A 15,685-nucleotide genomic window follows, 5' to 3' on the forward strand; every position below is an offset into this window, starting at 1 on the left:
TTCAGCCAGAAACCTCAATGTTGCAACTAGTTTCAGCACACCAGAATCTTGGATCTTCTACTGTCGTAAATTTTCTTTTCTTTATTAGTGATTTGATGTGTCAGTTCATGGCAGTACTAAAGCCAATGAGCAAACTTTTCTCGCAAATGTTTTCAATGAACAACTTTTTGGGTTCACATTTTGAACAGAAAACCCCTAAAATGAACAGTGTCTTCCTGAAATGACATCACAGCAACAGCGCCCTCAGTTGTCCAGAAAAGCACGGACAATTTTGAATGTTTTAATAAAGAAGTGCACTTTTCAATAAAAGTAACCAAAAAAGGGATGTCAAGTTGTATTATGCATTTAAGAGGGATTAAAAATAAATATGTTCTTAAGAAATATTCACTTCATGGGCTTTTAAGGTTCCTGAAATTGAATGCTCAATTCTCATTTTGCTTGGAAACTCTCTGAACTCCTAAAATCCATACAGTGGAGAGAGACTATTATAGTAAAGTGTCTAGCCTAAGAACACAAACACCATGATCCCTGATCCCATGTTTTTAGCACTAATAATGTTTTAATGTACTGTTTTTAAGCATTGTTTATAAATATATATATATATTTGTTTTAATTTTTTGCTTGTTTGGTTGTTGTCTTGTGTTGTTGTGTGCCGTCCTGTGTTGTCTTGTCTTTTGTCTTATCTTGTGTTGTCCTGCAGTGTGTTGTCTTGTCATGTTTTGCCTTTTGTTGTCACACATTGTCTTGTCTTGTCTTGTGTTGACTTGACTTGTCTTGTGTGTTTTGTTTTGTCTTGTTTTGTTTTGTTTTGTTTTGTTTTGTTTTGTTTTGTCTTGTTTTGTTTTGTCTTGTTTTGTTTTGTGGTGTCCTGTCTTGTCTTGCCTTGTCTTCCCTTGTGAGGTGTCCTGTTTTGTTAGCTTGTCTTGTCCTGTTTCGTTTTGTTTGTCTTGTTTTTATTTTTAAAGTTATGTATAATGTGCAATGTTTAATTTTAATTTTAATTTTCACATCTGGATGTTGGATAACAGGTCCTCGACCATAGTGCTTTTTATTACTTGCCCAATGCCCATGTTGATTATGATGTATATTTTTGTATGGCACGAATAAATAAATAATAATAATAATAAAAATTGGGTTTGAACCCACAAACCGGCTCATTTTGAGCTAGATTTCAAGCTCTTTGTTTTGCTGTACGATCCTAAATTCATGAAAATACTCCAAACACAAGCTTTCAGAGAATTTTAGGGAGGTCAATTATAAAGCTCACAATTTTTCTTTACTTTGACTTGACAGTGGGGTTGAATGGTCCCCATCCTACCTTGGTGCGTAAGCGTCCTCCGGGTAGCTTAATGGCTCCGACGTTCCTGATATCGGTCCTGATTGAGATACTCCTAGTCTGCACGCTGCAAGCCGTGGCCTACTTCTCACTCATGTTCACGACCTGGTGAGAGCAAATTCCCCCCCCCCCCCCTTCTGTTTTTGGCTTGTCCCTGAGGGCCGGCCTACGGTCCTCTCTGTACGTCACTGACTGACTCCCCGACTGAGTGTCATTTATGAATTGGACATGCTTCAGTCTCACCATGGCTGATAATTTGACTCTGATAATAACCAAGACCCCCTTAGGGGCCATTCAAATTTTCAATGTTTTTGAATTTCGAAATTTTTTCGAAATTTTTTTGACCCACCCACCCACCCCAAATGTCGTTTTTTAAATGTTGAATTGCTATTCAATATATCCATACACCGAAGATCAAAGTAATGCTTCAAATGAGCCAGATTGTTTAGGTCAATGCTCTCCCAGCTCAGGAGTTTTCAATGGCTTTTCCAGGCTTCCAGCATGCAACCTTGAAGTTGAAAGAAGAGGAAGTTGCCAGTCGCACAAAACATTGTAGTGGTGTTAATGCTGCATACCCATCGTTTGTTGGTTTCACAAGTCCTTGAGTTTAACATTTTGCACTGACAAGCTGAGCTTAGCTGAATGATTATAAAGTTCACCAATCCCCCAAGCAATATTTTGTCTGAGAAACATTTGAAGACCCCCTCCATTTCAACACTGCGCAATGCGTGCTTGATTGCGTAAAATACGCAGTTGCAGTTCTCCTACAGAGATGGCCGTCATTGAGCGAGCCCTATTCTGTTTTAACCATAAAACAATGCAAGAACATTATATCGTCTTTTTTGGCCTTGGTCGTCAAGAAATTGAAAATGGCGAATACCATGTGACTTGCTCTTGACCAATCAAGACACAAAATCTGTGTGTGAGGTGGGGTGCTGTGGTCCTAGGGCTACGGTGTTCGACTCGTGTGCCGTGGTACATGGGTTCGAATCCTGACCATGGGAACATGGTGCTTGTGCTCTTGAGCAAGGCACTTTACCATTATTGCTTCGTCCTTCGGATGGGACGTAAAGCCCTAGGTCCCGTGTGTTGTGTAATGCAGGCTAAAGAACCCAGTAACACTTATAAAGAGAAGGGGTTTGCCCCAGTGTTTCTGGCAGTGGCTGCAATATGCGCCGCAGCACCTTGTAAACCCTTATAAGGTGCTACATAATGGGTCTCATATTTCTCATAAACTTCATTTACCAGTCTCTAATAATATACATAGTTTCCAGCGCCTTGAGTACCTAATTGTTGGTAGATACGTGCGCTATATAAGACTCTATTATTATTATAATGTAAGTTACGACTCACTGAGAGTATTTCCCCTTTTTTCGCCTCAAGGTGGCACCCTCCACCTCACATAAGCCCGGTAGCCGAGGACAACATCTTTAGCTACGAGAACACGGTCGTCTTCACTGTCTCCTCCTTCCAGTACATGATTCTTGCCGGGGCGTTCTCCAAAGGAGCTCCTTACAGGACCCCTATTTATAAGAATGGTATGTGCCACTCTTGCGTGATTCTGTTGGTGTTATGCCTGCCTCATTTTTAATGCAGGGGTGATCTACAGTCATGTTTCTTCAAAACAGGGAGGGCTACAACCAGTTGAGTGTATTTTCATATTCAATGAAAAGAGCTCTTATTACAGGACCCCTTTTTGTAAGAATGGTTCGTACTTCTCGAATGTGATTCTATTGAGTATATGCCTGCTCCATTTTCACTGTAGGGGTGATCTATAGTCATGTCTCCTCAAACGGGGAGAGCTATAACCAGTTGACTTTGTGTTCAGAATAAATCAAAAGAGCTCTTACAGAACCCCTATTTATAAGAATGGTCTGGGCTACTCTAGTGTGATTCTGTTGGTGTTATACCTGCCTCATTTTCAATGCAGGGGTGATCTATAGTTATGTTTCTTCAAAACGGGGAGAGCTGTAACCAGTTCACATTATGTTCAGAATAAATAAAAGGAGCTCCTTACAGGACCCTATTTATAAGAATGGTATGCACTACTCTAGTTCGATTCTGTTGATGATATGCCAGCTCCATTTTCAGTGTAGGGGTGAACTTTACGTTTCCTCAAACAGAGAAAGCTGTAACCATTGGCATTTATGTTCAGAATAAATGAAAAGAGCTCTCACAGGATCCCTATTTCTAAAAATGGTATGCGCTACTATAGTGTGATGTCAGGGGGATCGCGCAAGTTTTACTTGCAGTATTTTTCGGGCGAGTACCTGTGTGTACTCGAGTTGTACTCGAGTACGAGTACTCCAACACTGCACAATTGTGGACAGTCTAGTGAGGCACACACAAGTGACACAACACTGCCCGACTAACACAGCTGCCCACCCATTTCTTTGCTAATCCCTGTTGCTAGTTACGATACATCCCATTTTGATTTAAAGGTACACTGAAAATTGTCCTTACTTACTGCCTGTACTTGTACGTAAACTGCCAGGATGCCAGGGGGATCGCATAAGTTTTACTTGCAGTAAACTGTTTTTCCTGTTGTTTCCTCTTGCAGTCCTGTTTATGTTGGACCTGATCTTCTTGGTGGTGCTGAGCAGCCTGATGCTCTTCCTCCCCGCCGCGCCCGGTGGTGCCCTCCACTGGTTCCTCATCACGGTCATGCAGCTCAAGCTCTTGTCCAAGGAACATCTCAGCTACGTTTTCTTCCTCTTTGGACTGGTGCTCTTCAACTTTGTGGTGTCCTTCTTCCTGGAGGTGAGGTTGGGTGCCAGACCTTAGCATGGGCGTCGCCAGACCAATTTCTGGGCAGGAAGAGTGGTGGGTGGGTGGGTGGGGATGGGGGGGGGGGGGCGCTGGGTTGGGAAAACGTTGCAATCAGACCATAATGTGCTGAAATGCTCCCGGAGTTTTCATCTGAAATTTACCAACTTTAGGAAATTTGAAAAGCAGGGAGGGGGAGGAGTTGGAGGGATAGTAAAGGGGGGGGGAGGTTTTGGACATTATCTGCCATTACGGGAGGTTTACAAGCCTGACGAGACTGGGCTTCATCCGATACTTGGTGAAACAGTTCACAGTGGCCTGGGTTGGGGACAGACGCTTTTGCTAACAAGAACAATGCACGGGTTGTTAATCCCCCTCCCACCAACCCTGTAGCCACGCCCCTAGATATCACCTCCTACCTTTTGCACTTTTAGGTTAGCAATTATTACTGGCAAAATTGTCCCATTTCTTTTTTTGAGAGGGCTTATTTCATCATGGGATACATGCGTGAAGAGAGGGCGCTTTAGAGCCCTGTGGACAGGACGCACCATTTGCGCGCGAATAGCATGAAGTACGCACAATTAAATTAAGCCACAGTATCTTCGCATGAGCGTCAGGCGTCATCGGCAATCTGTTCGAATGTCTCTCTCAGTGGTCTTCCCTCAACTCTCCCTTTCTTACCGTTGAGGGGGTACTTGTGCACGGAGCAGTAAGTTGCATGGTTACAGACATCTTGTTCAAATTATATTATTTGCTTTTGTTTGTTAGTTTCGGTTTTCTTTTTTGAGAGGAAATATCTGGAAATATAATGTCTGTAGTTTTTAGCTGCGGGATAGCAGCTCAACAAATCATCATGTCTCACCCTTAGACCGTTAATTGCTAATTAGTAACAAACGTTGGCATTGTCCATTGCCTCTACATATTTTGACCGATTTCAACCAAAAAACAACTTTGTCAAAAGTATCAGTAGCCCAGCCCCAACATGTTGCATTACCTATTGACCTAAGTGGGGTCCATGGTAATCATGGGGTCAAACACCTGATTTTTTTTTACTCAAACGACTACCCCTTCCAGAACTTACATGACACAATCACATAACTCATGCATGAACAAGAACTTGTTAGCCTGCAGCTTCTGATCAGGTTTGCTTGTGTGATGCCTTTTCTATTTTACTCTATCATTTCTCCACAGACTTTTGTTGTCGACAGCCAGCTGCTTCGTAGCTGCATCACGCACGTCCGCTGCAAGCGCCGCCCGAAGAACCTCTTCAAGACCATCGAGAGAAAGATACGAGAGGACCCGTCCTGGCCGCCCATTGGGGAGACGACGATCGCGATGGTAGACGCGACGGTACCCGAGGAGGATCCGGGAGGAGCGCTGTTGCGAGTTTCCTGACATTGGGTTCGGTGCTGTGTGTGTCTGTGTCGGTCCTCGTTTGTATCATAAGCCAGAGATCGAAAATGAAATTTGGATCAATTTTTTTTTTCATAGCAGCATCAGTATTTAGAAATAATTCCCTCCACATCCACCTATTTTTGTTTATTATTAACAAACACAAAATCTATTTTATTTTTTGTTATAAAATGTAGCATTCTCGGACTTATTTTCATTGTTTCTTCCTCGACTGGAGGCCTGAACTTGTAATAATACGAGGCCCAGGTGTCCTTTGAATTATGGAATCTGACCTTGGGTCAGGGGTCATCAGGACCATCACTTTGCTGGTCGAGATCTGACTTCATATCTGAGAGACATGACCCTGACCTTGCATCAGGGGTCATTATGACCATCACTCACTGGTTGATATCTGACTCCATTTGGGAAATATGACCCCTGACCTTGCATCAGGGGTCATAATGATCGTCACGCGCTGGTCGATATCTGACTCCACATCTGAGAGATATGACCCCTGACCTTGCATCAGGGGTCATAATGATCGTCACGCGCTGGTCGAGATCTGACTCCACATCTGAGAGATATGACCCCTGACCTTGCATCAGGGGTCATAATGATCGTCACGCGCTGGTCGAGATCTGACTCCATATCTGAGTGATACGACTGGTTGAGATCTGACTCCATATCTGACTCTATATCTGAGTGATATCACCCCTGACCTTGCATCAGGGGTCATAAGGACCATCACGCACTGATCGATATCTGACCCCATATCTGAGAGATATGACCCCTGACCTTGCATCAGGGGTCATAAGGACCATCACACGCTGGTCAATATCTGACTCCATATCTGAGAGATATGACCCCTGACCTTGCATCAGGGGTCATAAGGACCATCACGCACTGGTCGATATCTGACTCATATCCGAGAGGTGTGACCCCTGACCTTGAATCAGTGGTCATGCAGACCATTACGTGCTGGTCGATATCCGACTCCATATCTGAGAGATATGACCCCTGACCTTGCATCAGGGGTCATAAGGACCATCACACGCTGGTCAATATCTGACTCCATATCTGAGACATATGACCCCTGACCTTGCATCAGGGGTCATAAGGACCATCACGCACTGGTCGATATCTGACTCATATCCGAGAGGTGTGACCCCTGACCTTGAATCAGTGGTCATGCAGACCATTACGTGCTGGTCGATATCCGACTCCATATCTGAGAGATATGACCCCTGACCTTGCATCAGGGGTCATAAGGACCATCACACACTGGTCGATATCTGACTCCATATCTGAAATATAACTCATTCGAATGTTTACACAAGCCTTTTTAATATGTCACCAAAAACGAGGCAGAAATCAAAGTGGCTGCCTGAGATGATTGTCATGGTTACAAGTAAGTGTCCTGCAATGCATTTTTGCTGGAAAACGTTCAGAGTTTGTACTTAAAAGTTTTAATGTAACCAAAAAACTTTCAAATCTTAAAGAAATATCACTGTTTATGTAACCCTTGACAAAACTTCCATCCGATCACTGTACACCATAAAGGCTGCAAATATTTTTACAAGAAAACCATATTTTTGATGGTACAATTTTTTTTTTTCCAAGTTATGCTAGATTGTTGGCGTCTAGTAAAGCCAGAACTAGAGTGAAAGATTCTTTTGTAGAAAGAAGCGTGTATATTTATGAACTTAAATATCTATTTCAACTTAAAATCTTTATATGTGAAGCACAACGATTCAATGCACAACGAGAAATTGTAGATAGATCATATTTATTTCCTTCCCACATTAAATTTTGATATCTTGCTTTGTATCTTTGAAGAATTCACACACGGACTTCCACCGTTTTAACTTTTATGTCAATCCCACCCAATGCTTATAAATTCATCTATTTTGGTGAAGTTTTTTTCGATGTAGTCATGTAGTCATGTCCTTTACGTATTGACACTGTGGACCAACAATAGAGGGCGCTTCGTAGCCTCTTTCGTGCGCCCGAGTGAGAGGGACACACCATGTGGTCGTATTGGTTCGTGCACGCTTGACGCAGAATATGCATAGCTTATTTTAGTCTGAATATGCAGCTCATTACGTCATCGCGTGAGCGTCAAGTGTTGTCAGTTCATTGTGTTTGAATGCCTGTCCAATTGGTGCAGACCTGTAAATAGGCCAAGAATTGCCTACTCGGGCCAAATCACAATTTGTATGCCCTCAATTTCTTTGCTATTAGAGCTTTTTGTCGACCATGAACTTGAAGGTTTGTAAAAAAGATCAGTGGAAAAAACATTGTGTTTCTCAGAAATTATGCTCCGTATGATTGAAATGTTAAATTATAACAGAAGAAGAAATTCTAAACTTCATGTCAGTGAAAAAATCGCTGCATCGATGCCAAAACGTCAATACTGGCTACTGGTATAACTGACCTTCAAGTCTGGAAGAAACCTTTCGAAAACTTCCCCAAATCTATGTTTTTATTTAAGGGAAATAAATCCTGAAAGTTGCATGAAGATACGGTCTTCCAAACAGGAGAAATTAATTTTCAAAGATTTCACCCGCCAACGTGAACATGTGTGTGTACATGTAGTTTCATTCAAAATAAAGTGTTACGTAACCTTTAGAAATCGCCCTTCGCAACCACTAGACTGATAAAGTCTATCTTGGGTTTGTTTTGTGGAGAACAAGGCATTAGATATGCATGTAATGGACCAATCAGAAGATGGGAAACAGATGTCGTTTGGGAAAAAAGAATCGCGTCCAGGTGTTAAGTGCCGACCCTTTTGTCACTTTGAGCGATGTCCTCATTAAATAAATAGGTGCCTTTCCTGGTAATTACTAACGATCCTACAGGGTGTCTAAAAAAAACACCCAACGAACCATCAAAGCGTCCTCTTTGTCACAGCTTTTAAAACATACATTGCAAACATCTCTACATTTTTAGAGAATATAGTCCATTAGCTTTTCAACAACGAAAAAATCTTTCCAATCGGGTAAATATTTATTGAGTTATGGCCAATTCAATATAAGGGCCGATTTTTAATCTGTCCACGGTCTTAATTGTCATTTGTTAGGAATGTAATGGATTTGGGGTGAGGGTAAATTTGCTTGCTTTAATTTTAATTTTATTTTAATTTTATTTTAATTTGTCTTTGTTTTGTTCATTTTATTTTGTTATGCTTTATTTATTTTGTTCAAATTATTGTATTATTTTTTGCAACGATGGTCATTTATCCTTTTGGAAGTAATGGAAGTCCAGAAAAGGACTGTTTGGTAAACTTCTTAGATGTTTACTGTGCTGGTCTGTGTCTGCCCTCTACTTTGTAGCCATTTTTCACAAGTGCAAGTTCCGCCTATGTTCTTATTGCAGCAGTCTAAAATGGACAAAATGAGAAAAAAATGTTCCTATAAATACTTTGGGACTCGCATTACCGGATTTCAAGTGACATTAATAGCACCCCTTGTGTTTACCTTTTGCTAAGGTGTTATTGTCTTTGTTATTTTAGCTGGTCCTAGCGTCCATCTTAGTGCCCGCTCTACACACATCTCACTTGTAAACCGGGCAGTGCTATCTTATAGGGTAACCGGTAATGCCAATGGGGCTAAATCCAGCCCATATGCATGAAAAGACTTCCAGTGCATAACGCCATTCTGAATCTATTGAATATAATTTCATGCACCCTCGGACTTGGCTTTAAAAGGTTTGTCTCGTCTTGGTTGTAGGTAGAACGGATCAGTGCCATCTGTCAGTAATTTATTTGGACTTACAAAATTGATGTTGTAGTTTGCTTGTATGAAAAAAACATCGACCATCAGCACTTTTTTAATACCGCTGCACTATTTTTCCATAGATTCCAATGAAATCACGTGTCAAAATCCACCGTATTTAAATAATGTTTATATTGTCCATCTATTTTTTTTTATAGGGTGAGCAGGCTGTATAGAATATCATTGCAACGAAAATTGTGTATATATCATGTTCTATTTTTCTTTTGCGCAAATTATTTCATGGATTTCATTTAGTCTTAGTTTGTACAATTGAGTGAACTTTAATTGTTTTAGCGTTTACTGCCGCACTTTTGAAATATTTATTCTGAAGAGGAGTCAACGGGAAAACAACGCAACGTTTTGATCAGTAAACACTGTTCAAACTGCAGCACTTAGATTTCGAGAGAAAAAAAACGCATGATAAGAAATTGGCGCTAGTTGCGTAAACAGAAGGAATTTACGTCCGTTGTTATAACAAATCTTTATTTTTTGTTAATTTGTTTATTAATCGCACAAATAAGTCTCTCTTGCGCAATAATTTACTTGTATATTATGCGTAAGGCTTTCCAGCGTGTAAAATTAAAGGAAGTGGTCATATTTTCCTGATTTTATTTTATTTGTGTGCGTTTCGTTGTTGTTTGTTTTTTATTTTGCCAAATGTTTGGTTCACATTTTTAGGCCGATGCAGTCAGATGCTATTGTAAGCTAGCAAATGCGCATGGACGCCTATTAGCATTGAGATGAAATACTGCCATCTCGTAATTAGAGGAAGTGAATGCGCCACGACTCGCAAAGAAAATTTTTGAAAACATCCGGCAGGAAATGAAATCTCACTTTTATAAGGACTTTTGTATTTTTCCCCACAATCTACTGTTTTTTAATAAGCTGTGTGGAAGCCGTATTGGCATAAGTAGTTGCGCGTGCATGAGACTTGGTGTTTGTCATGAATAGGTCTATAGCAGCAGTAGTATCCAAAAACTTCACCAATGTGTATTATGAGCAACCTCGTGCCCCGTGGGTACGATCTTGCAGCGCCATGTTGTTTCCCATCGTAAGGAACGAGCACGCGCCCCTGGAGTCGAGGGACCATTTTGTGGGGAATTTGTCTTTAAAGCTACAGTCCGACATTTGCAGCTATCCAAAAAGTAACTGACGTAATTATTGTTGAAAAACATAGGCCTACTTGGTTGAAAGATAGTAAGGGAACTAAACTCCCTGTGAAATTGTTGTTCCTGGCAAGCTGTCATTTTGAAGAAATCAACGAAAGAAGGCCTTTCCAACGGTGCGTTTCCAACAGACGCACCGTTGGAAATTACCGTTAGTAGTTCGTTTTTTTATTCGGCGAAGCGCGCGCAATCGTTGACACGACGCACACGCGCGCGCGGTTGATATAATTCGTCGGATCGGTGCGCGACACGCGTGGCCGCAATCGACTCAGTGCGAAAGTGTCTCGGACGCTAAATTCAGGCCCAATTCGAAACATGATTCAGCAACTTTTGATTTGAAATCGAGATCCTAGAATGCTGTTTTTCTCGGAATATACAGCTGAAGCTGAGCTGAAAGTTCAATAGGTTAGTTGTTCAGCATAGCAGCCTTCTTTAGATTTTGAGCACGTTTGTTGCTTCAAACGAACAAAGTACACAAATTACAAATGATAGTCTGTTCCTTAAAGGGCTTATACAAATTAAAGTGTGTTTGGGAGGTATTAAAAACTCTGTTTAAGACCGGTTCGAGTCTGGATGGGTGATAATTTACCCGCGGCGATGCCGCGGGTAAATATCAAATCTTTTCGGTCCAAAAATCAAAACAAGTCAAAAACTAGACGTTGTCAACCATTTCGTGCAACAATTTCACCTCGGGTTTTATGAAACACCCCTCTTACTATAATATGGAATTTACAACTCCTTACCTTACCCCCAAAAGATACATGTATATACTCGCATAAATGGTGAAGAATCCTTAAAAAAAAAATCCTGGATCCTGACCCAGATCCGGATCACTTCCAAAATCTAATCAATGTGTACTTGTACCAAGGACAACCCTAATTACAATTTGTATGCAAATCCATCCATAACTTTTTGAGTTATCTTGTTGACAGACAAACCAACCAACCAACCAACCAACAAAATTCGATGAAAACATGACCTCCTTTGCGGAGCTGGATGTAATAAACATAATGTCACACAGGGAGGGCGTCTGTTGTTTGGAATTGAAGAACAGTACTAATTGAATAAGATTAAGGCATTTCAATCTCGCATCGGTAATTTCAACCAAAAACACCATTGTCTACTGCGAGGCCAATACTGATTATATTTCCTTGATCCAAATATTTCCTTCATCCAAACATATTGAGTTCCAGACAGAAATAACATAATGGAAATTACAGAAATTGCTGAATCAATGTTTCTACTTCTTCTTCGTTACTGAGAGTACCAACATAGGAGCCCATCTTGTTGACTTTTAAAGAGGTTGTGGAATGCTCGTTTATACTACGCTGCATCGGGAGTCCTGTTTATTACGTCACGATCTACTATGTTTTGTTTGCTGCCCCCAACGACGACTTTTACACAAATTGCACGTTCGGGTCGAAACAGGACCTGAAAAACAGCTCTCAAAAGTACCTTTTGTACTCATTTCATGACAGACACAATAGTCGTTTTTATCTCATCACACCTTGGGCCACATATACCCGAAAAATGACGGAAATGTCTTCGAGCATTCCACAACCTCTTTAAATTAAAACTGTTGTCCCTTATCCATCTCCACACTTCTATTCGGATTGCCCGCCCTTTGGTACTCCTAATCATTTCCTTTGATCTCACCTACACTGGCTTGTCCCCTGTAATAATCAACTTGTGGCCCGTCTTCCCCTATTTAATCCGTCCTTTGTTAGTCATCTAACTCCATCCTGCCCCCCCCCCCAATTAATCCCCCCCCCCCATTAATTCTTTTTGTGTTTTTCCTCCCGACCCTTTACGTCTGTTCACGAGTCCCTCCATGTGTGTTCCTTGTACCCCCGTCATTAAGCCGTTTGCAATGCCAAGCCGCATTAATTTTTGTTTCAAACAAAAATAGCTAGTGACAGGTTTCGTTTGGACGCCTGATTACGTACCTAAAGGTGTAACTGTTTACACCATGAATTAATTGGCTTCTTTCATATTTGCCTAATGAATAGGCCTAGCCTAGGCCTACTGCTTGGGGTTTTTTCTTAAGAGAAGAATTTAATGGCTTTGTTCCCGTTTACTTTTCTGGTGCATTTGAAATAAAATTTCATTCTGAAATGAGAGAATGAGACTTTATTTTGAGCAGTTTTATTTTTGTTTGGTTTTTAAAATGGTTTATGGTAATGATTCTATGCACACGTCTGCTAGCAGTTTACTGCCAAATTTGGAATTTGTTTGGTCGGTCGGTCGGTCTATCTGTCTGTCGGTCGGTCGGTCTATCTGTCTGTCGGTCGGTCGTGGTGTTTGTCTGTCAGTCGGTCGGTCGGTCTGCTTGTAATTTACTGCCAAATTGGTAATTATGATAGCTCTGGCAGGAGATTTTACATGTCACTGAGTGGTCGGTCGGTCTGTCTGTCTTTGTCGGTCGATCTAGCTGTCTGTCTGTCAGTCGGTCGGTCTGCTTGTTTACTGCCAAATATTTAATTATGAAAGATGTTGCAGGAGCTTCCACATGTCACCGAGTGGTCTGTCTGTCGGTCGATCTAGCTGTCGGTCGGTCGGTCCCCGAAATTTGACCAAAAATAATTGACTACCGCGTCTTAAAATACACTCTTACTTACGGTTTTCGGAACAGCGATTTTGTTTCGATCGATGCGTACGTGCGTTTATTTTGCATATGTCTGTCCCCGAAAATCGACCACAATGACCCAATAAGTTTCCCACAAAATGTAACTACCAAATTTAAATTCCCCCCCCCCCCAAAAAAAAAATTAAGCAAACAAAATTAATTAAATACTTAACAAAAAGTGTTGGTAACAGTTCGGAAAGATGTTTATGAAACGTTTGTAAATGGAGGCGGCAAAATATGTGCACTTAGGTTTTAGTCACGTGATATTTATCACAAGTCGCTATCAATCTAGGTACATGTACATCTATGTTGTTCCATAATGTGCCATCGGCGTCGCATTTTTCGGCGTCGCATTTTGAAGCTCTGGCAGGGATCATTTTGATGGATTTCATGCAAGACTTTCATGCAAGACGACCAGATTTTATTGTGCACTCGCACTTGTTATTACACAACGGGTCCGTTATTACATTACGGGTCATGACACCTAGTCTGACTATCATCCGTTTTTCAGCGGAGCCCACACGCTCCGCAACAACGTCTGATATCAGTGAGCGTGCATTTTGATGCGATCCCGCACGCTGGCCAATCGGAGGCGACTTTAGAAGTTGCGGCGTCATTTCGAGCAGAAGTTCGGCCTGAGCTGTTGAATTGGTCAATTGGCTGCCATATTTTTTTTTGTAATATAACGACGAGTTACCGAAGACCCGATAGAAGGCGCCCGCTGAATGGTCAGAATCTGGAGATGAAGACGCAGTGTTCTTTTGTATACTGTGCTAGGTAACACCTAGGACGTGCACACACGATGAGATACAGCTTCATTGCCGTCGTTCAATTAGCAAAAACCACGTGCCGGCTTATTAACCGGCCAGGCAGGCCTGCCGCGCCGGTCCGAGAACGGACGTCAGTGGCGTACTAATTACGAGCCCATCGGATAAACAGGCCGAATTGCTGGTAAATTTCCTTGGAAAATTTCACGGACATTTTTAGCTTTGGACAACAAAGAAGAATGTCCTTTTCTAACCGTGCATTAACCAATCTTAGAAGGACACATTTTTCCTTTGCATTCGTTCCCGTGGAAGGTTTTGATAATATCGTTAAAAATGTCGTTCGGGGTGGTCTCCACTTAATTAGCTCAGAGTCATTAGGCCTGTATTGTAATAGCTGATGAGGACATTTTAATTCCCCAGAATTAAGGTTCTACGGTAATCGACTAAAAAAAAACATACTCGAAATGCCTTTCCATGGCCAAGGGGTATTAGAGTGATATGTTTGGGAGAAAGGCTCATTTCAAACTTGGAATGGATTGTTTTTGTCTAATTAAACCAGATAATGAAGTGGGGAAGTTCGCTGATAGGCCGCCTACTAAATTACTAATTACTTTTCGTTCTTACCTACCGGTAACAGCTCATCTCTGTCTTTCTTAAAATTTGTGAAGGAAACCCAGTGTATTGTGGATAAGCTAAATACCGTCACTATTAGAGTTCCCTGTGCACGACAACCTCGTCCGAATGGCGCGAGCCGTACGCTCCCAAATATAGCTACTCTCTCGTCCTAGTGCGAGATTATTTGCGTGTTCCAAAGTCTTGTACCTTATAAATTAGGTATTGCACACGAATTAGGTGTGCAGGATCTTTTGCTGTGTCTGCGTATATTTTGTTTAAGCTCTGGCAGGAGCTTCTACAAGTCACTTTTGATCTGATACACCGTGCCCTCTGGAGACATGCACACAATAGGGAACAAAAGATTGTGAATAGATTAGATGAATACGTCTCCACAAGGTTTTCACGAAATACTTATATGGATTTTACTCAAAAACTAGGAATTTTCAAGGTATATGTTGATCAGTTGCTAATGATAGAGTTTTAGAAAAGGGATATTAAGTCCGAATATCAGCCGAGGAAATTAATTCTGGTTAAAATAAGAGCATTTTAGTTTGAAACTGTACTCGAAAACGTTAGTACACGAGAACAAAGAAATGTCTCCACAAGGATAGACATTTCAGTATGTGCGTGTCGGTCGGTCGGTCGGTCGGTCGGTCGCCGAAAATTTAACCCAAAATTATTCTACAAAAATAGAGGATATGCCATGCCGTCGTCCGTAAATGCACTCTAAAAATTATTTGTAGCAATTCGTATAGTGGTTAACGAAAATGGTGTAACGGAGGCAAGAACTGTGCAGTATTGTTATAGTCACGTGGTGTTTTCTGTAGTGGTTGGACGGTATCCAGAAGGAGGAAATTGACAAAAAGTATGGTGTTCCATATGTGCCATCGGCGTCGTATTTTTCGCCAGAGCTTAATGTACACTCGCACTTGTTTTCGTTTGAAGCAACGAGATTGCTCTAAATCTTTAGTTGGGTGCATAATGCTAACAAATTACCTGTTGGAGTTTCAGCTCAGTGGATACTAAACGCTGAAACGCAAGAAAACAGAGAGGACGCGTGCACACATTTGTTTGGGTCTGGTAACTGGATTCCGGTGCTGACGTGACGCACCTAAGAAAAAAAAAGTGTTTTGAATACCACACTTTCAATGGAGAGCGCTGATAAAATTGTGCATTAATATCATGCACGCACACTATATTAACTAATACTAGTGTACGAATGCTCGGCCCTTCTAACGACTATT

At 41.4% G+C, this 15,685-nt stretch overlaps 1 pseudogene; it reads left to right on the plus strand.

Annotated features, from left to right (window-relative positions):
• The window catches only part of LOC119732042, a 48,210-nt pseudogene extending 40,796 nt beyond the window's left edge, over positions 1-7,414 (plus strand).
• Positions 7,415-15,685: the final 8,271 nt, after the last annotated feature.

This window comes from Patiria miniata, unplaced genomic scaffold (assembly GCF_015706575.1).
Source record: "Patiria miniata isolate m_02_andy unplaced genomic scaffold, ASM1570657v1 HiC_scaffold_24, whole genome shotgun sequence".
Lineage (NCBI taxonomy): Eukaryota > Metazoa > Echinodermata > Asteroidea > Valvatida > Asterinidae > Patiria > Patiria miniata.